We start from the raw sequence: 20,570 nt of genomic DNA on the forward strand, positions 1-20,570 counted from the left end.
CACCAACAGTGTAAAAGTGTTCCTATTTCTCCACATCCTCTCCAGTACCTGCTGTTTCCTGATTTTTTAATGACTGCCATTCTAACTAGTGTGAGATGGTATCTCATTGTGGTTTTGATTTACATTTCTCTGACGGCGAGTGATGATGAGCATTTTTCATGTATCTGTTGGCTGTATGAATGTCCACTTTTGAGAAGTGTCTGTTCATACCCTTTGCCCACTTTTTGATGGGGTTGTTTTTTTCTTGTAAATTTGTTTGAGTTCTTTGTAGGTTCTGGATATTAGCTCTTTGTCAGATGAGTAGATTGCAAAAGGGGCGCCCGAGATGGCTGAATAGGAACAGCTCCAGCCTCCAGCTCCCAGCGTGAGCGACACAGAAGACAGGTGATTTCTGCATTTTCAACTGAGGTACCAGGTTCATCTCACTGGGGTGTGTTGGACAGTCAGTGCTGGTCAGTGGGTGCAGTCTGACCAGTGACAGCTGAAGCAGTGCAAGGCATCACCTCACCTGGGAAGCACAAGGGGGAAGGGAATTCCTTTTCCTAGCCAAGAGAAACTGAGATATACACCTAGAAAATTGGGTAACTCCCACCCTAATACTGTGCTTTACCAAGGGTCTTAGCAAATGGCACACCAGGAGATTATATCCCACACCTGGCCCAGAGGGTTCCACACCCAGGGAGCCTCCCTCATTGCTAGCACAGCAGTCTGAGATCTAACTTAAAGGCAGCAGCGAGGCTGGGGGAGGGGCACCCACTATTGCTGAGGCTTGAGTAAGTAAACAAAGCCCTCGGGAAGCTCGAATTGGGTGAAGCCCACCGCAGCTCAAGGAGGCCTGCTGTCTCTGTAGACTCCACCTCTGGGGACAGGGCATAGCTAAACAAAAAGCAGCAGAAACCTCTGTATATGTAAATATCCCTGTCTGACAGCTTTGAAGAGAGTAGTGGATCTCCCAGCATGGAGGTTGAGATCTGAGAATGGACAGACTGCCTGCTCAAGTGGGTCCCTGATCCCTGAGTAGCCTAACTGGGAGACATCCCCCACTAGGTGCAGACCGACACCTCATACCTCACACGGCTGGGTACACCTCTGAGACGAAGCTTCCAGAGCAAGAATCAGACAACAACACTCGCTGTTCAGCAATATTCTATATTCTGCAGACTCCCCTACTGATACCCAGGCAAACAGGGTCTGGAGTGGACCTCAAGCAAACTCCAACAGACCTGCAGCTGAGGGCTTGTATTTTAAAAAGACAATGTAAGTGAAAAGTGAATGAAGGGATATCATTTTGCTAAATTTTTATTTGAAAACTGAACATGCTATGAGAACACATAGATTAAAGGTGATAAATGAAGTTACAACTCTTAGTATAACATCTGCCCAGACTAAATAACAATAACTTTCACATTTGTATGACCTTTCCTCCTTCCGTTCTTCTTTCTTCCATACCTTCTCTCTATTTTCTCCTCCTTACTCCCTTTCTCTTACATGTTAATTTATGTTTTCATGCATTTATCTGTTCTGTTATGTTTTTAGCATCTTCAACACATCAGGCAGAGTGGTAGGTGCTGGAGATGCAAAGATAAAATTACTACTCTCAAAGTGCTTACATTTTAGTTGGGGAGAGAGGTGAGTCACAGGTAAGCAACAGTGCAGGATGATACACGTTATGATAGGGACATCTCATGGAGCACCATCATAGCACCAGGGCTGAGTAGGCAGCCTAGTCTTAGAGAGGTACAAGATGCTCTTACACATCTTATTTTTAATATACCTTATACTTAATATTAATCTCAAGCATGGTTGAAAAACAGTTAATAGATGGAAGTCATGCTTATGCAACTTACTCCTTTCCCCAAGTCCACAGGATCGTCAGCAATGGCTGAAACATCTCAGTTGCTGTAAATATGGGCTGGCTAGGTGCTTCTAAGTACTTTCTTAGCTAATCAATTCTTGCAGTCAAAATTCCTTTGAAAAACAAATCTGGCTGTCAACTAAATATCTCAATTCTATTAGTCACATTTTCTTGCAATGTCTAAACATTCAAAGGATAGAAAGTGACCAGCACAATGTTGCCAGACATTTCCTAGAAGCCTGTGGGCTGCCTCTCAGCAGCAGAGTCAGGGCGGAGTGAAAACTCACTACACCACTGCAGTTTGTCACATAAACAGACTCTGCCTCATATTCACTTCTAAAGTCAGAGTTTGAGTTGACAGACCGATAAACTGTAGTGCTCACAGGTTCTAGCTAAGGAGTAGCACCTTCCAACTAAAGGCCTGCAGCTAGACACATAATAAGCTGCCCCTGAATAGACAACTGTACAGACAAGTAAGAAAGCTACTACAGCAGACAGCTCAACTCCCAAGGCCAACAGAATAAAAGGAAACATCTTCTGTGGGAAATAAACAAAACACCCTGTACCAGATAGAATCCACTTGGCTGCAGTGACTTCCAACAGAGGCTTCCTCTTGGCATCTGAAGGAGGAGATTCAGCAGGCAACTCACATCTAACTGTGTAGAAACCTTTTCTATTCTGCAAAGATGAATTAGCTAAAGTCATGGGTTCTACCAGATCCACATATGACTTCAGCAGAGACAGTCTTTAGGCCGCTGGTTCCTAGGAAACCAAAGTGGCCCCAGACTCACAAGACTGAAATTGGCAAAGATCTAGCTTACCAGGCATGACATCAAAGAATCAGAATTTCTAAAATCAATTCTGTTCAAACATAGAACACTTTCCATTAGAAGTTCTGTGACATATATTGATTTATGATCTGTTTTTCTCTCCTCTTCATTTCTCATTGTTGTCCTGAGAGGAGTGGCCTTAGCATTCCACATTGCCTGAGAGGCAATGGAAGCTGAGAAAGGTCAAATGATGTGTTCACACTCACATTGAACACTGCCTCTCTCTTGTGACTAAGCGCCACACTGCATCACAATATTTATCCTTGAGCAAGTGGCCTTGCCCAAAGCAGCTTCTAAACTCGTACCTTTGATATGAAGCTGCTGTCTTCTTGTCTGTGAAATATTTTTAAAAGCACAGTAACACTTGGTTAATGGGCAAACTCTCTTGGCAGATACTTCCATGTTTAACATACAATGATGATTGATGTTCAAAATGAGGATTGCCAGATTCTGAAATGCCTTCTGAATCATTAAAAGAAATTAATTATGTCCAATATGGTTTTGTCTTCAGTGTATTTAATCGTATGTTAATTCTTAAGTGAACTATTCATCATTGATATATATGATGACTTTCTTGCAAATGAAATATGTGAGTAGCCAAAACATTTCATCCTCTGAAAGTATAGGATAATATGTGTATGACACAAGATGTTTTCCTCTTACTCCCTCCATCTTCCCTACTCACTCACCCTTCCATCCAATCCACTCTTATAGCCCAGTTCTCTAAAGTGTGAGCTTCTGACCACTGCACCAGCATCATTAAGGATCCACATCTCACATCCAGCAATCATTTCCTAGCCCTTAGTGAGATGACACACAACAGAAGGGAAGGAATAGGAAGAAGGGTTAACCATGGCTTCCTGGTCAGGAAAGCTAAACTCTTGTATCACTGTTTTTGTAGAAAAGAACATCTTCTGGTATGAAGTTTTCTAAATTTTTTTTTTATAGTCTAAGGTGGTTTGTTTTAGTGAGAGTTATCTGAACAATTTCTTAAAAATACGATTATAAGAAATTGTCCAAGTTGGCTGGTCTTCAGAAGTTCAACATTAGGCTCAATTATACGTTATGATTCTGATGTTTTAAAAAATTATATGCTATATTCTTTCTCTCTACACATACTATATTTTACTTAGATGATTTAACCCTGCCATTTTGTCTTTGGAGGTTCAGTATTCAAAGGAAAAGTATCTAAGAAAGAGCTAATTGCTTTTTTCCCTTCACATTTCACTGTTTATTGAAAAGGGAAAATGAAAAAAAAAAATGACATTGACTGTGAAGGAACCAGGACAAATGAATTAGTTTGTGAGTTATCGCCTTATTAGGACTCAGTAGGACTTTGCTAGATTCATAAAAAAGGCAAATCACAACAGGCATAATTAATCAATCATTAAGATAAGCATTATACACTTTGTTATTTCCTAATATGATTTTAGTATTCAATTGACATTTAATTTGAAATTAATGCAAATTAATCTAGATTTCATTAAAGGTTATTTTAGATATCCAGGTTAAAATTTATTGAAATGTATTTGGAATGGCGGTTGACTGCTCGCAGATAAGAAAAGTCACGAGGGGAGATGTATCAAAAGCAAAACTGTAAATGTACTTAAGGCTCTAGTTGGCCCTTAACAAGCTCAACTCCTCCCCAACCATCTAGGTGACTCTGAAAGTTTTGCTACTAATGTATAGCACACATTCTCCCCTCAGGAACAGACAGAATTGGGGGCTTCCTATGTGGGATGATGTCTAGGAGCATCAAGAAGGAACTGTACATTAAACAACACCAAAAACAACAGCACCACAGAATTATCAGGAAAATTTATCTACCCATGTTTATCAAAGAACTGAAATGACCAAATTAAAAGTTTATTCTCTGCCCCTCATTAAGACCGTTTTTTTGTTTTTGTTTTTGTTTTGAGATGGAATTTTGCTCTTGCTGCCCAGGCTAGAGTGCAATGGCGCATGATCTTGGCTCACCACAAGCCCCGTCTCCCGGGTTCAAGCAATTCTCCCGTCTCAGCTTCCCAAGTAGCTGGGATTACGGGCATGCGCCGCTACACCCAACTAATTTTGTATTTTTAGTACAGATAGTGTTTCTCCATGTTAGGCTGGTCTCGAACTCCTGACCTCAGATGATCAACCTGCCTTGGCTTCCCAAAATTCTGGGATTACGGGCATGAGCCACCATGCCCAGCAAGACTCCAATATTCTTAGGAGATGGAGTCATTGAACGTTGTCAGCTATCTTTGTACTTCATGAAAATGGATTTGTCTTCCTCAAACATTTGTTAAGAGGAAAGGATGTTCTGGAATATACTGATATCAAATGAAACTTCACATGTGACAATTTACTGCAGATTTCTCTTTCTGAGTACCCGTGCATGGTCAGGAAATTGACCTCCCTGTTAGTTTGCATTTAAGAGTTAGTTTTTAACCTATAGGGTCCTCTATATCAAAATGCTGGAGCAGAAGCCCAAAGTAATATTTGCAAATTAAAAAAATAGGAAATGGACCACTGGAATAGTATTGGTGTGCATTCCTAGCAGTACAATATGCAAACTCAATGTACACTGGGTCTGAAGGTCAACTGAGATTTCCTCAGTACTTCCTATGTGCCATGTGCTTTACACCATCTTCACCACAACTCTATGCAGTAGGAACTCCTCATTGTGCAGATGACAAGCTGACACCCAGAGCTGGAGCACAACTAAATAGTGAGCCCGAGTTACAAAGAGTTTCTTTGATCACTTTAATTGCCAGGACACAGGTTTGTCTCTCAGCTTTTGTTAACTGTGAAAGACATCATGGTCTTCACGTGCATCCTAATCTAAACCCGGTCTTTAACGTTGTACTCTTGTTTATAGTTTCCTAACACTAAAGTTTTATTTATGTACTTTATTGCAAGATAAACTATTTAACTTAAATTCACCTCAAATTCTTTGAAGAATAATGTCAGTTATAAACAAATGGTTTATTGCTCTTTTTGCAATGCCCTGTGTTGCTTTCTCTGGCAAAGACCTCATGATTCTTCCAGGCCCAGCCTAAATGTTACTCCTTTTCAGTAACTTCTCTTGTATTACTTTCCCTCCCCTCTCCCTCTGCCTTAAAGGTAAAAAATTAATTATTAATTTAGGTGCAGCTAATTTTCCCATGTTTATATTAATACCTCCATTATAGTATGTATCACATTATATATTATATCACAGATATCTATCTACATCTGCTGGTGTCACAGACCATGGCTACCTTGAGGGCTACTGTCTCATTTTATATTTTAGAAGAGTATGGTGCTTGAAATATGTACATGTAGGTGTTTATTGGTTTGTCTGATCTAGTCTTTGTCTTTAGTCCTGAATGATTATTCATTAATCTAGCTCTTATAGATGAATGTATAGATCAAAGAAACAAGACCAGAAAGCAGGATTAACAGGAACAGGATGGAATGCCATACAGGGTGGAATCCTGTATGACATTTCTTGAGCAGCTTCTCTGTGAAGAATAACTGAGTGCCATACCTAATCAGGCTAAATGAAAGCATTAGTAATACAGATATTTGACCTGAATATTTAGTCAACAATACATGGTGTTAATGTTTATTTCCATGCTCTTAAGTTAAAAACTGAGCAGAAATGTCCAGAGAACAGAGTCAAACTGAGAACAGGGACATTTCTGGAAGCCCTGCAATTACAAGGAGAGTTGGCCTTCATTCTTCTGCAAGATTTCAGTACTGCAACATGGTTCAGGTAACAGAACAATTACAAGTTACCCAACAAGGAGACTGTATTCTGTTTTCTGCAGTTTTGAACTGGTTTTTATGCTTTCCAAATTAGTTTCATTTTCCTTGCATTTTTGGGTATATTCCTGGTAGTCAAATAAAATCTGTAAATGGAAAAATGTACCGTATCGCTAAGATTATTATTTATGTGCACTCCATAAAACTATGCTTTAAAATAGCTAAAAAATCTTTAATCAGTTCCTAGAAATGCTAGCAAGTATATTTCCTTATTATATAAAGGATCTTCAATGTTACGTTCTGTGTTTTTCAATCATGATATATGATCTCTTGTCTAATCTTCCTTGTGACTTATTCTGCTATGAATTTGTGTGCCATCAGCCATTTCACAGGAAGTCTATGTAATTCTCCTGGCTAATGGTTACTTCACATATTTTGTGACAATGTAAGAGAACCAAAGCCTTTCCAATTACATACAGACTGCCAATACTTCAAACAAGATGCCAAGGTATAAAGACTTTATCTACGCTGAGGGCTGAAGGTCACCTAGCAAATGCATAGACTGGTAGCTCCACTTGGTTTTTGAATGGAAGCTATAAAAATGCTTTCATTTTATAACAGTGCAGTAAAGCTATACATATGTGCTACTATAATGAGCTGTACGACAAAAAAGAACAAAGAAAAGAGGAGCAAAAGTTTTGGTTAATGAGCTTACTGCAATAGAGAATGGAAGATGAGACTGTTATCCCTATTTCTGAGTTTTCAGCTTTATTGCTAAAATATTTGATAGCTAAACAAATTTTCAAATTGTGTGGAAATTAGGCAAATGAGTGAGTGTACTGGGGATTTAAAATAGGTCTGGGGGGGATGAATAAAGAAGTCAAGTCATTTTCTGCTTGAAACATTTCTCTTCATTTCGTTTCCATTTCTAAAAGTCTCTTTAGCTCATTAAAAAATCTTTCTGCTTCAACTTGTTAAAGATTTCCTAGTTCTTTTTTAGCTTACTAGTCTTTTTAATCCAATGAGCAAAAATATCCAGGAAATTGGCAAGTGAATAGTGATTAGATAAAAAGCAGAAAGAGAGGCAAATAGAGAGCATTTTCATTAGGTGAGGTTCATGTTGCTATCAGAGCTCTGAACTCTGTCTCTTAGTACATCAAGAGGCTACTGGCTGGAGCTGGGAACTTTCAGTTCTCATGCGGCAAGACTCCTGGGTCTGAGAAGGTACCTCCTGAAGGTACCTCCTGAGTTGCCTCTTCATTTTCAACGTCACTTCCTGGAATGGATGTTGGCTCATTAACAACAACCCACAAAAAAAATCTCTTAATTGATTTTCGTGATTACAAAAGTAAAAAAGATTTAAAATACAGAACTTGTAAATTTGGTAAAGCACAAAGAAAAATGAAAGAAAAATAACCTGTAATTCAATCTCTTAGAAACAATTATTTGTTCACATTTTGACATATGACCTTGTATTTTTTAAATAAATTGGATATGTCATATGTGTATATAAATTAGTTTTTATAAAAAATAGTACCATAGTTAATACTGTCTTATAGTGTGGCTTTTCACTTAAACATAATGAAAATGTTCTCATACTACAAGCCTGCTAAAGAATGACCACACAATCATCTATGTATGTATTTACTATGATTTATATAACCAATTTCCTACTCTTCGATATTGGTCTTCATCAGCATGGGTTGCCATAACACAATGCCATAGACTGGGTGGCTTAAACAACAAAAACTTATTTTCTCATAGTTCTGGAGGTTAGAAGTCTGAGATCAAGGTGCCAGTATGGTCGGTTTCTCCAGAGGGGTCTCTTCCTGATTTGCTGTTGGACACCATCCTGCTATGTCCTCACATGGCAGGGTGAGATAGAGAGCAAGCTCTCTGGTGTCTCTTCTCACAAAGGCACTAACCCCGTGATGGGAGCTCCACGTCCTTATCTTACCTTAACCTAACTACCTCTTAAAAGTCCCATCTCCAACTACCAGCACACTGGGGGTTAACGCTTCAACATATGAATTTGCAGGGGGATGCAGTTCAGTTCACAGTAGATGTTTAGGTTGTTTGCACTTTGCAGTAGTATAATAAAGTTGTGATAAACATCCTCATCACATATCTTTGCAAATGTAAAGTCCTCTGCCCTTGGCATAAATGTATAGAACTGTTGGACAAAAGGGTACGTGCTTTTAGAGGCCTTTTAAAAAATTAATTTAGGATAAACAAATCGTATAGTCAGTTCATTCAAAATTAATTCCATTCGCAAATCATTACTAAGGGCTTACTGTGTGTAAGTTACTGTGCGTATAAGGAAAAAATGAGATAAGCCTTGCTCCTAAGGAGTTCACAGTCTGGGCAGAAGGATGAGGGCTGGAAAGGAGGTCCAGCAAGTGAACAATGAGAGCTGAGGCAGTTTCTTTTCTCTCTCTCTTCAGAAGTGGTTCATTTCAGAAGAATGCATAACTTTATATATACGTATATATATGTATATATATAGCCAGTCCACCTTCTAGAAAACTTATGATGCTCCTACGAGCAGAAGAGAGCCGACTTCCCTAAGTGTTAGTTCAGTTTTGAAAATTTGCTAGACTGAATTTGACTTTCAGTTGGCCCCATCACTACAACTCTTCTTCTTTTAAACTGTTAGTAAACAATGTGCTGGCTCCATGCCTAGAACTATTCCAAATAATGATAGAAATATCTTTCATTAGACAGAGAAGGAAATAAAATATGTACATTTGCCACAAACACCCTGTTTGAAGTACAATCAAGACAGGAAAATTTCAAAATACCTGGCATTTCTTGCCTGTATTTTAATTTTGGAATAATCTAGTGGGGGAGAAAAATTATTCTTTTGCTGCAAACAAAATAATAATTTTCTTTTTTAAACATATTTTTTAAATGGAGAAGGGGAGTGATTGATTTTCTAGAGATGTAAAGAGAACTAAATCTTAAAACAATTTTGCGGAAGTAAATGTGATATCTCCAAGGTTAGGAAAATAAAAAATAAAAAGTAGCATGTCTTTGGTGCTAAAGCTCCCAAAACTAAACCATTTCTCTGAGTAAAAAAAAAATTATTATCAGAATGACAACCTGTGACTTTCTAGTAAAGGAAAGGGAAATTAATATATTTACTTGTTGTGTGTTAGGTATTATGCTAGATCCTTCCATTTACATTATCTCAAGAAATTGCTTTAATTTCTCACAACTGCCCAATCTGGTAGAATTACAAGATTTAGCAAGAAAAAAATACAGGATGCATCGTTAACTTTGAACTTCAGTTATACCTAATTTTAGTATAAGTATGTCATATGCAGTATTTGAGACATACATACTATTGTTATTTATCTGAAATTCAAATTTAACCAGGTGTCTTAATATTGTATTTGGCAATTTTAGGTAGGTATGGTGATTCATATTCTACTTTCCATATCATGAAAATGAAATGGCCGGAAAAGAGATCAAATAAAGGTGCAGCTGTTTGTCTTAAAAGAGCTGGACTCCACCAATTAAGGCACTAGCTCTCCTCCAACACTCAGCTTCAAAGTCTTATGGCATATTTGGCTTGCTTTCTTTGTCTTCACTTTGATTTAAGTTTTTCCAAAGTGATACATTCTTTGTCCTCCATTTGTAAGCCAAGACACACATTAAATGGAGGAATAGCTGTACAACTGGCATTGAAATATTAATTTGTTTAAAGATTGATTTTCCTGGCCATAACCACTCACTCATATTTAATTTACAGAACTGTGGGTACACAATAAAAATATAAAGCAGACAGTGACACGTGATATCCTCAAGGAAGATGAAATACTGCTATAACACTATGACAAGAGGGCAGAGCAAATAAAAGGACCAGAGACTAATTGAGCAGAAGATGAGAAGCTCTAACTCATATGAGGAAGGTACTCTGAACCTGAATAAAGGAATGAGGAAAGCAGTGACATTTCCCAGACACAAGATGTAAACATTGTGATACAACAGCCAGGGAGAAATTGGTTACTCATAATCTGCCCCCAAAAAATTGATACAGGAAGTGATCATGGTAGAAATGCACACACAGAGTGTACTTGCTCTAATTTAACAAGTCACAGCTAAGCCCTCTAGCCTCTTTAGATAATTGCCAGTGACAGAAATCTGGTTCAGGATGTTTCCATAACTGAATGTCCTAGGGTGGGCTTGGAAAATTCTACCATTTCTTGGGTCTCTGAAAAAGTGCATGTCCAACAGATTTGGATTGGAAAACATGACCACATCGGGCCTTTTGCATTTGGGGCCCTTAGATTGTGAGAGTAAGGGAAACAATTCTACCTAGTGTCTGAAGCTAGGTAGAGGAGGGACTGACACCAGGAAGCTGAGTGGTTACCAACATGACAACAGAGCCCACTGGGTCTCCCAGGAGCGGGAGTATGGGACTCAGGAGGGCTTGGGGCTCCAGGGAGGCCATGAGAACAATCACTTCTGTGAGAAGGCACACAGTCTGAGGTTTGTCAAGAGATGGTTTTTATAGCGGACACTAAAGAAATAAGGATGGTCAATTCATTTGGTACAACAAGGCTTAGTTTTTTAGTGACTATTAAGAATTTTAGTTTCTTTAGTTCTAGTGTTACCCCATTTTAAATATGTTTTAGTTCAAATAGGCACCTTGTGCCAAGCATACCCTCAGCATGCATTAATGCAATCATTCTGATGTTCTACTTAAAGCGAGGCATGGAGGGTGAGTAATTTAAGAGGAATTTCACTTCTGTGCATCTCCCTGTCCAATTGCCAAGTTAATTAACTAAACATTTCATAATCAAACAGTATAAAAAGCAAAAATTCCAAATTACTAGACATATTCAAATCAAATACTTCTCAGTCCTCTCAGGCAAATGTTAATTCTCCTTGCAAGAATATGCACTGTCTATAACATCACTAATGTCAAAAGAAGAAGGGAGGTTGGCTCTTCTCAGCACTTTGGGCAGTTTAAGTTTTCAAGTGACTGGTGAGAAAAAGATAGAGCTTTTTCTAACGATAAGGTTTTCTGTGTGCTTGGACTAGGAGAATGTGAACAGGGCTTGGCGTATGTACAAAACCTAGCATTCTCCATAGTAGGCACTAAATACTTTTGTTGAATTTGTTCATTCATAATTCTTATATTGTATTTAATGTAGTTGACTTTGTCAACAGATTTCTAGGCATGCTTATTTTAATTTAACTCCCTAACTTTTCTGAAAAAACAGAGGTATTCTCGGCATCTAGAGCAAAGTCTACTTTAACTTGCATAAGCCTAGAACCATTTTGTCCATTTATTTAATCAGCATCTACTGTGCCGGGTGAGCAGAAAGAGACACACACCCTGAACTTCTGGAGCTTACAGGCACTGATTCAATGACCCCATAAGCTGCAACTCTGAAAAGTACTATAAAGGAATAACAGGTGTTAGCTAGACAAAGAGAGCGGAAAGAGCAGTCTGAGCAGAGGGCCCAGCACAGGCAAAGGCTCTGGGCTAGAGGGGAGCGCTGCAAATCCCAGGGAAGGAGGGAAGGCCCCGTGGCTGGTTCAGAGGGTAGTGGGAGAGGGAGGTAGGCAGCAGGTCCTTTGGGCAACATGGTGATTTGCCTTAATTGTACAAGCAATGAGAAGCCATCCAACCATTTGAAGAAGGATCTTGGCAGGTAAGATTTAAAGTTTGGAAGATCATTCTGCCTGCCAGGTGCAGAACAGACTGAAAGAGGGGCCAGAGAATGTGCAGGAAGGTTGGTGAGGAGGTGCATGCTGCCATGGTGGTTGGCCACCAGGATAGCCCGGACAGATGATGGTGGTAGAGAAAGTGTGGTCAGATTTGAGAGGAAGTGTGGAGGCAAATGAAGAGGATTTGACAATAGCTTTCATAGACCTGGCAAGGGGACTTCAGGGAGGATCCTGGGGTTCCCAGCTGGCATAGCTGTGAAAACCGTGGTGCTTATCACTAAGAGCACATGCTGGAAATGGATCAAGCACGGACTGTCAAGGGAGAAAAGGGTGCATTTAGTCTCAGACAGCTTGCTCTTGGGCCTTCCAGGGGAAAGTGTCCAGTTGGTGGCTATATATTTAGGTCTGGAGCTCAGTGAAGGAGCACAGAAGCCATAGGTTCAAGTTTCTATTGCCTAGTTATATCAAAGAGGAAGGTGCATGTTTGCTTTTTGGGGACAGTAGTGGGTAGAACAAGGAACTTCAAGCCACATGACTGATTCCAGACCCTTGCTGCTCCATGCAGACTCAATGTCTGCATTTGTTAAATGAGAATGATGGTGCAGGGTGGGGTCTGAGTAAGGTGATTTCACGTCTGTGAGGGCACAGAGTTAACTGTAGAGTCTTGCACCAGGGATGAGTGGCTCTATAGTGACCACTGAGCCACTGTTTCCTTTGATATCTTATTTTTCCTTTGTTTCTTATATTAACCCAATCAATAACCTTACTCTCACTTTCTTTTAGGTAGCAGAGATGTAACAATATTGAGGACATATTATTTACCAGATTTCTTGTTAGATAGTGGGAATATGGCTGGAATAAGAGAAGAGGTCTTTGCCCTCATGATGCTTCTATTTTAAAGGCGGAAAGACCACACTGAACTCATTCCCACATTATCACCATTCAGCAGAGTTCACCAGCAAAGACAGTAAAACCCAGATGATGTGGTATATGTAGGCTGGGCTTGAGAGAGATCCAATAAAGAAACGTGTGTCATAGAAATAGCAGTATATACACCAGAGGCAGTGTGAGCCAAGAATGGGATAAAAGGATGATGTTGGATGATGTTTCAGTTTCAATTTTAAAGTTTCAGTTTTTTTAGTGTATCTTTAATGTAGGCATAGCTTCACTTAGAGATTACGACAAAGTCCAAATTTGGAGTTCTTTGTGAATTCAAGGCCAAGGTTAAATGAAACTTCTTCATCTCTCTCTTACTATTCTTTTAAAAAGCTCTGATCAGCTAGTTTTATTGTATCTACACAGTACAAAACAAAATGTGAAGACTTAATAGAAATGGAAGAAAACTTACTAAGAAAATGTATATCTAAGCACTTGGAAAAGCATGAGCGTTATAATGAAAAGTATTTAGATTCACTGATAATTTATAGTATCTAGGGTGGGTCATATGTTATTGAGATTGAGTACATTGGCATGCAGTAGTTGCTCAATAAATGTCTGTCAAATGATGAAACCCAACCAGTGTTCATTATGTTCATTCACTCATTCAACTAGTTTTTATCAAGTGTCTACTATGTGCTAGTCATTGTGCTGGGCCCTGTGGATGCCAAGATGAATGGACCCATGACAGAGTAGGGGAGAGAGTACAGACAACTAAGTGTAATGCACTATGATGAAGGTGACAAGAGAAGTAAACAGAAAGGGTGACTACAGTGAGGAAACAAATATGACAGGAAGAGTGTTTGTGGAGACTTGCGAAAAGTTTTGCAAGGAGATAAACTTGACCATGAAGGGCTTTTGAAAGGAAGATTCCTTTTGAAAATGAGTTGAAAGAAATCGGGAAAGACATAGTCTGATGGAAATTTAGAGAAACCACTGTCAGTTGAAGAATTACAGCAAAACAGCAAGGACTAAGATGCAGAGAGGTTTTCTCCAGAACGGATGAGGAAATGGAAAGACGAATACATGTCTTCCATACACGACCATTATCTCTTGCTTTTTGACACCTCTGAACTGAGTCTCAGTAAACTGACCGGCTAATGTATCTCCTTCCAAGCACCAAGGTATCAGTATATCTTGAGAGATTAGGACTTAATCATGTTTGAAATTTCAGTGGCTAACAGCTCATCTCTGAAGAAGACAGCATAAATATATACTTAAAAACTTACGGTACAGTGTGTTGAGGCCAGACTGAAACGTGCAGGGAGATAAAATGGGTAATTAGCCCAGGCTTGGTCATTAACTGCTTTGGGCTCCATTTTTCATAGACATCAAGGAGCACCATCATGAATGCTTCAGAGCCTCTGAGGGTTTTCTTCAGAATACAGACAGGAAAAACTGGCCATCTTACCATCTGCTTCTTAACCACTTTTTTTCCTGTTATATTTTCTCATGAAATTCATTTTTCCTAGAATTTTCCTTTTGTCTTTTTGGCTTATTGTTTTTCAATTAGAATCGAATTTTCTTTTTTCATTCTTTTGCTTTGTTTTATTTTTTTTAAGCCACTAAAGTACTGCAAGTGCCAGCTGCCACTCCCTGCTCATGATGCCTCCCTGGTAGATGGTGAGGAAGCAGAGCAAAGGAGGAAAGTGTTGAACTCTCAGGCCCAGAAGCTTTTTTCTACTTTTAAATTAAAAGGAAACCAATAGGAGGACATTTATAATGACTTAGGCAGACAGAAAGTAAGGGGCAATCTAGAGCTTATATATATATATATGAAAACTCCAGCCACTTGGCAAACTAAACTGGTAAGTACCTAATTGCTAAATAAATCTATTTAGCAATAAATACAAGAGAATATTTTCAGCAGGAAAGATCTGAGATGAAAGGAATGTCATTATTCTCTGTACATTAAAAGATAGACAAAGTAGATTGTTTTATGCTTGGTGTCCCCAAGAAAATTGAGTTTCAAAGACTAGGAGAGCAGGGTCATATCTTCCCAGTGCTTCCACTATTTCCACAAGAACATGGAAAAGTCAGGATTTACTGGGAATTGAGTTTTTCCTTATGGATGTGGCTAAAACCATGGGTTATGTGAAGGTCGAGGGAAATATCAAAAGGAGTTTAAAACAGTGATTAGAGAGAATATTCCATGTATTCCCATTGCAAGGTTAGACTTGATTCCAGGTCTAACTTATCAGCAAAGAAAACAAAACAAAACAAACAAACAAACAAACACTGTTGCCTCTCTTGAGATGTTTTCTTAAGTCTCTTGTTGCTACTATTTGCCATAACCCTTATCTTGACATTTGAGGTAATTATTCAGATCTACTGAAAGGTGGGGGAAAAAATCTCATCTTATGACCCAGCCAATTTATTCCCACAGTATTCTGTAAGCCTCGATTTTCTTATTCACAAGAAAGAGGGGAGGAACCTCATAACAATACTCACCTTAAAGATTTATTGTCAAAATGAATAATTTTCTGACAAAGTGGTTATTAAATATAAGAATACTGAAGCACATAAGCTATAATAGATGTAAATTTGGGACCACTGACTGGGGCATTCAATAAGCATCCAGTCAGTGATAGCTCCTGTTTTATAATTGGTACCAAAGAAAACCACATTATCCAACCAAAAGTTAGCCCAGGTCACAGGACTGGCCGATAGAGCAGTCTGGCCTTCTGAGTTATGCCACCAGGCCAACTTTCTTCAAAACAAAAAGCATATCATAGGATAAAAGAGGGTAAGAAACCTGCCAGTGAAATAGGAACCTGTGAGTAAGACACTACTATCCATTTCACCACTAAGACTGGGGGTCTTACAGCCTGATGTGGCACCTGACATGTCCTTAAAAATATGCTGCTTCTTCTCTCCCTTTTCCTTTCCTCTCTCCTGTCACCTCATTTCCTACTCTTTCTACACTAAGATTGCTCATATGAGTCTAAAAGATAAAATATCTATTACCAGCTATGTGCTTTTTCTTTTATGGAAAGTGGTCATCATTAAATGAAGGCAAATTAAAAGGATATTTGAGCATATATTTAGAATAAGTAACATATTAAACAAGTAATCAATTAGGACAAAAGGCAAGTTAATTCACTTCTTTTCTTTTTCTTGAGATGGAGTCTCACTATGTCACCCAGGCTAGAGCGCAGTGGTGCAATCTCAGCTCACTGCAGCCTCTGCCTCTCAAGTTCGAGTGATTCTCCTGTCTCAGCCTCCTGAGTAGCTGGGATTACAGGTGCCTGCAACCAAGCCTGGCTAATATTTTTTGGTATTGGGTTTCATCATTTTGGTCAGGCTGGTCTTGAACTCCTGACCTCAAGTGATCCACCCACCTTGGCCTCCCAAAGTGCTGGGATTACAGGCATAAGCCACCATGCCTGGCCCAAGTTAATTAACTTTTTAAATGGTCCCCCCAAGATCCCAGTAGTTAGCCTCTGGACATGCGGTGCCCTCTGTCAGGAACCCTGTGCACTATCTTTGTCTTTGCCTGGCTAGTGCCTATTCATCCTCTAGGGTACTTCATAAATATAATATTATGTTCTCTAAAAGACCTCCTGTGAATCTTGAAAAGTGAACAAGGGTTTCCCTCCAATATGCTCTTGTGTATCCTTTATTGTAGACTTTATTAAATGTTACTGAAGTTCCCAGTTTATGGATAGACTCTTCAGTGTGAATGCACAGGCCACAGCAGGAGAGACGGTGAGCCTGGGCCTTGTAGGAGGCCTGGCACAAGCAGGCAGCATGGGAGTCAGCAGTGCTGCTCACAAATACTTCTGGCTCTTCGGAGTATTTGCCACCTGGGCGCATGGCAGGATTGCACTTCCTGGCCCGCCCACGGTTGTGTTGGGCTGTGCAGATGCTCTGGCCAAGTAGTTTTGTGTGGAAGTGAAAGTACCACTTCTGGTCCAGGGTAATCAATTGTCAGTCCAAGACTCTATTCAGCTCTCTTTTCCTCTGCCATGAGAATCAGTAACTTCCTAGATACTGACTGCTCCATCAGTCAGGGTCCTGCAGTGAGAATGATGCTGAGAAGAGCCCCTCTGCTCAGCATCACTGATGGACACAAGAGCAAGAAACAAATCCTTGGCACTGCAGACCACCGAGATTCTGGTATTGTTTGTCACTAGCATAATTTAGCCTATCTTGATCCATGAAGTTCATAATATTGATGAACGAATAAAGAGGAAACAGCACTCTGACTTCTCTATCTGCTTAAATAGCCTTGAGAGACCTTCTAATCCATTGTTTCCCATTCAGGAAAACCTGTACTTTAATTTTAAGATGAAATTTAAATTTCTTTCTAAAGTATCTAGAGATTTTCAGAAGTATATTTGGATGGTTAATAACATCTTAAGAAATTTTTCTTTGTATCTAACCAAGGACGTAACATAATACATAATACAGCATCTCTGGCCATACTGAAGGGTCCTGTGTAGTTTCACTATGCTATTGGGTCTGGGACATTGTGGCCAGGCCACTGGTAAGTCGGCTCAGTGTGACGCTGACTATTGCCATTACTGAGGTACATGGGCCTGCTTGCTCTTCCCATCCACTTTTCTTTTAGTTTTTGCTCTTCCTCAACACACACACATGCACACACGCATACTCTTCTTTAGTTATATATATCTATGCAGAGCCTGCACCATAACTAAGGCCATATTCCCATATCAGTTCATGACTGGCTCTAATTAGTGTCTTTAGTTGAAGCATTTATCATTTTCAAGTATTAGTTTCTTATTTGGGGATTATTATATGATATGAAAGAGATGACATATGAGAAATGAAATAGAAGTGCAAAGTATTAGCCACATCTTTTGGCATGTGACTTGAAGGGGCCCAGATGGCATAACTGCCCTTAAATCACCAACTTTCCTTTGTGTTAGGGTCTCTGCGAAGCCTTTATAAAATTTAAATAGTTCACTCATGGATGGTTGAAAATTTATTCCTTATTTCCCTAAAATAGCTGCCAGCTAACATGGTCCTGAGAGCATGGGCACCCAGGATAACAATGTTTTGATGGATGACGGGGGGTGCTTCAATAGGCTCCCTGGACTGTGAAGTGCAGACTGAAGGCCATGGACACCTGGGGTATGGGTTACTGAAAATGCAGGAGGTGACAAAGTCAACAGTTCCTACTTTACAGCTTCATCCAGGATTAGGCCAGGCATTTCCCATGACTGTGCAACTACTCAGCTCTAAGAGGCATCTTTGGAAGAAACGTCTGTCCATTCTGGGTACATAGTAACTTAGTGGCTCCTTTATCATGAAACAGAGCCATGCTTGACAAGAAAGCTGGGAGACTGCAAGAATCTGGTTCTTTAAGAAGGTGATAAGGTTTGGATGTTTGTCCCCTCCAATCTCATGTTGAAATGTAATCCCCAGGGTTGGAGGTGGGGCCGGGTTGGAGGTGGGGCCTGGTGGGAGGTGACTGGATCAGCAGGGTGGATCCCTCATGAATGGCTTAGTACCATCCCCTTGAGGTGATAAGTGAGTTCTCACTCAGTTAGTTCAAGAGTAATCTGGTTATTTAAAAGTGTGTGTCACCTCTCCCTCATTGTCTCACTCTCTTCCTTGCCATGTGACACACCTGCTCCCGCTTCACCTTCTGCCATGAGCAAAAATTCCCTTAGGCCTCACTAGAAGCCAAGCAAATGCTGGCATCATGCTTCCTGTACAGCCTGCAGGACTGTGAGCCAGTTAAACCTCTTTCTTCATAAATTACCCAGTCTCAGGTATTCCTTTCTAGTGATGCAAAAATGGTCTAATACAGAAGGTTAGCCACATTTCACACAATTGGAAATTTTGTTTTGAGAATCTTCTCTTGTCCTTACCACATGCCAACGAAAATTTAAATTTTTTTTGTTTCACAGAGAAAGTGATAGAGACAGCTTAGGGAGATTTTTCTTTTACTTTTGTTTTTCTTTCTGTAGAAAAAAAAAAGTCTTATTTCTGTTCTTCTAGATCTATTTACCTGAAGAGGTTAAGCTCAAACAGCTGGCTGCTTGATGAAAATATGTAAAGGGGAAGTAAATAATGTCAGTACTTAGAGCAGTATTATCAAAGGGTGAACAATGTGTCTCTTTTTTCAGTGCCTGCCATTTTTTATTAGTGGCTCCTTAACAATCTGGCAGGATATATAGCCAAGTTATGTGTTAGGCTACTGATATCTGTGAGGTAGAAAGGCGGATCCTGGGAGAGAGTTTGATTTCTAAAATCTCTCGTGTAACTAAGGCTGCAGATAAAAATAGGATAGGAATAAGAATAACCTTATGTCAGATTCTCATTCTTTAAACTGTATCAGACTTTGGAAACATATTGCTCCCGTTATTAAGAAAAAATAGAGGCAAAAAGACATTATTGTGAGTTCCAAAGGTAGGAACTAGGAAAGATATTTAACCACATGACTCTGATATAAAACAAGTCTGCATTTGATTCTTGGCTGAGGGGAGCGAGGGACAGGCAGACTCATGGAGATACTGATATCAAAGACTGAAAAGTAATCAGTCTTTCCACTGTTAAAGGGTAAAATGTCTGAATAATTAACACTGGTACAGAAAAGCTTGCAGGGAGATTTGAGGCTTGCTTCTACCCTTGATGAAAGAAGCATTAACTCTATGATAATGCACCAGAAGATGGCATTCTCTGAAATCAATGGCAACTTCCAGTCCATACTCAACTATTGATTCCTTATTGTACTAAGATAAGTCATTTTAGATGATCTCAGCAAATTAGAACAAAATTGCAGATTCACCTCCACGAGTGCTTAGCTGTTTGTCCAACAATTGCACTGTTGAAATAATGTCCTTTCCAAAGAAAAAAGAAACTAAGCCAAATAGAGAACACAAATTCCACTTCTCATAAGCAGCCACACTTCTTCTTATCATCTGCACTGGAAATCTTTCATTTGCTCCCCACGTCCTCTCCCCACCCTTCCCGATATCTTGCTCTGGCCCTGGAAGTCTGCCTGGACTGGACCACAGCAGCAGTTTCCCTTGCACTCCAGCATCCTGTTGGGGTTAGCCATTGGGTGTGCTGGGGAGAGACTGGTTGCAGTGGGCTATGGCATCACACTGGTCTGGATGCCTCCATGGCCCCAGGTCTCAGCTCGTGTCTGGGTCTCTCTATACACAGTCCTTCTGTGGCTGGGTTCGGGTTTCCTCAACTCTTCAGGCCCTGGGTAGTAAGAGAGCCACTAAACAACACCTCTTGGGGCTCCCTTCTCCCTCTCCACCTTCGTAAAGAGTCCCTTTTTTTGCACTGCCCTCAAATCACCCTAATGTGAATGTGTTCTGTGGTCTGTTTCCTGCTGGCTGAGACCTTAATTGATGATTTCCTTGAAAGCAAAAGCATGTATTTCCCAAATCATATCTAGATGGTTAGGAAAATTAGAAAAGAACAGCAACAACACTGTGAGCAGGAAAAACATTAAACCTTACTCATGTTCTGTTTTCTTATTCGGACGGTATACCACTTTTCATTCTTGAGTTCTGCATAGCCTCTTTATGGGTGTTGAATGTTGGCAGGAC

The 20,570-nt window shown here is 39.7% G+C and overlaps 1 protein-coding gene and 1 long non-coding RNA gene across 2 annotated transcripts in view; both read right to left on the reverse strand.

The window, feature by feature from the left end:
- LOC105553904 overlaps window positions 1-2,478 on the reverse strand; it is a 21,256-nt gene extending 18,778 nt beyond the window's left edge. The window contains exon 1 of the long non-coding RNA XR_001008235.1: window positions 2,422-2,478. This is a non-coding gene — a long non-coding RNA (uncharacterized LOC105553904). The remainder of the gene's footprint in view (window positions 1-2,421) is intronic.
- Window positions 1-20,570, reverse strand: part of KCNB2 (potassium channel, voltage gated Shab related subfamily B, member 2) — a 393,327-nt gene that overhangs the window by 213,999 nt on the left and 158,758 nt on the right. The window lies entirely within an intron of this gene.

The sequence above is a fragment of the Mandrillus leucophaeus genome, unplaced genomic scaffold, assembly GCF_000951045.1.
Source record: "Mandrillus leucophaeus isolate KB7577 unplaced genomic scaffold, Mleu.le_1.0 Scaffold616, whole genome shotgun sequence".
Classification (NCBI taxonomy): Eukaryota; Metazoa; Chordata; class Mammalia; order Primates; family Cercopithecidae; genus Mandrillus; species Mandrillus leucophaeus.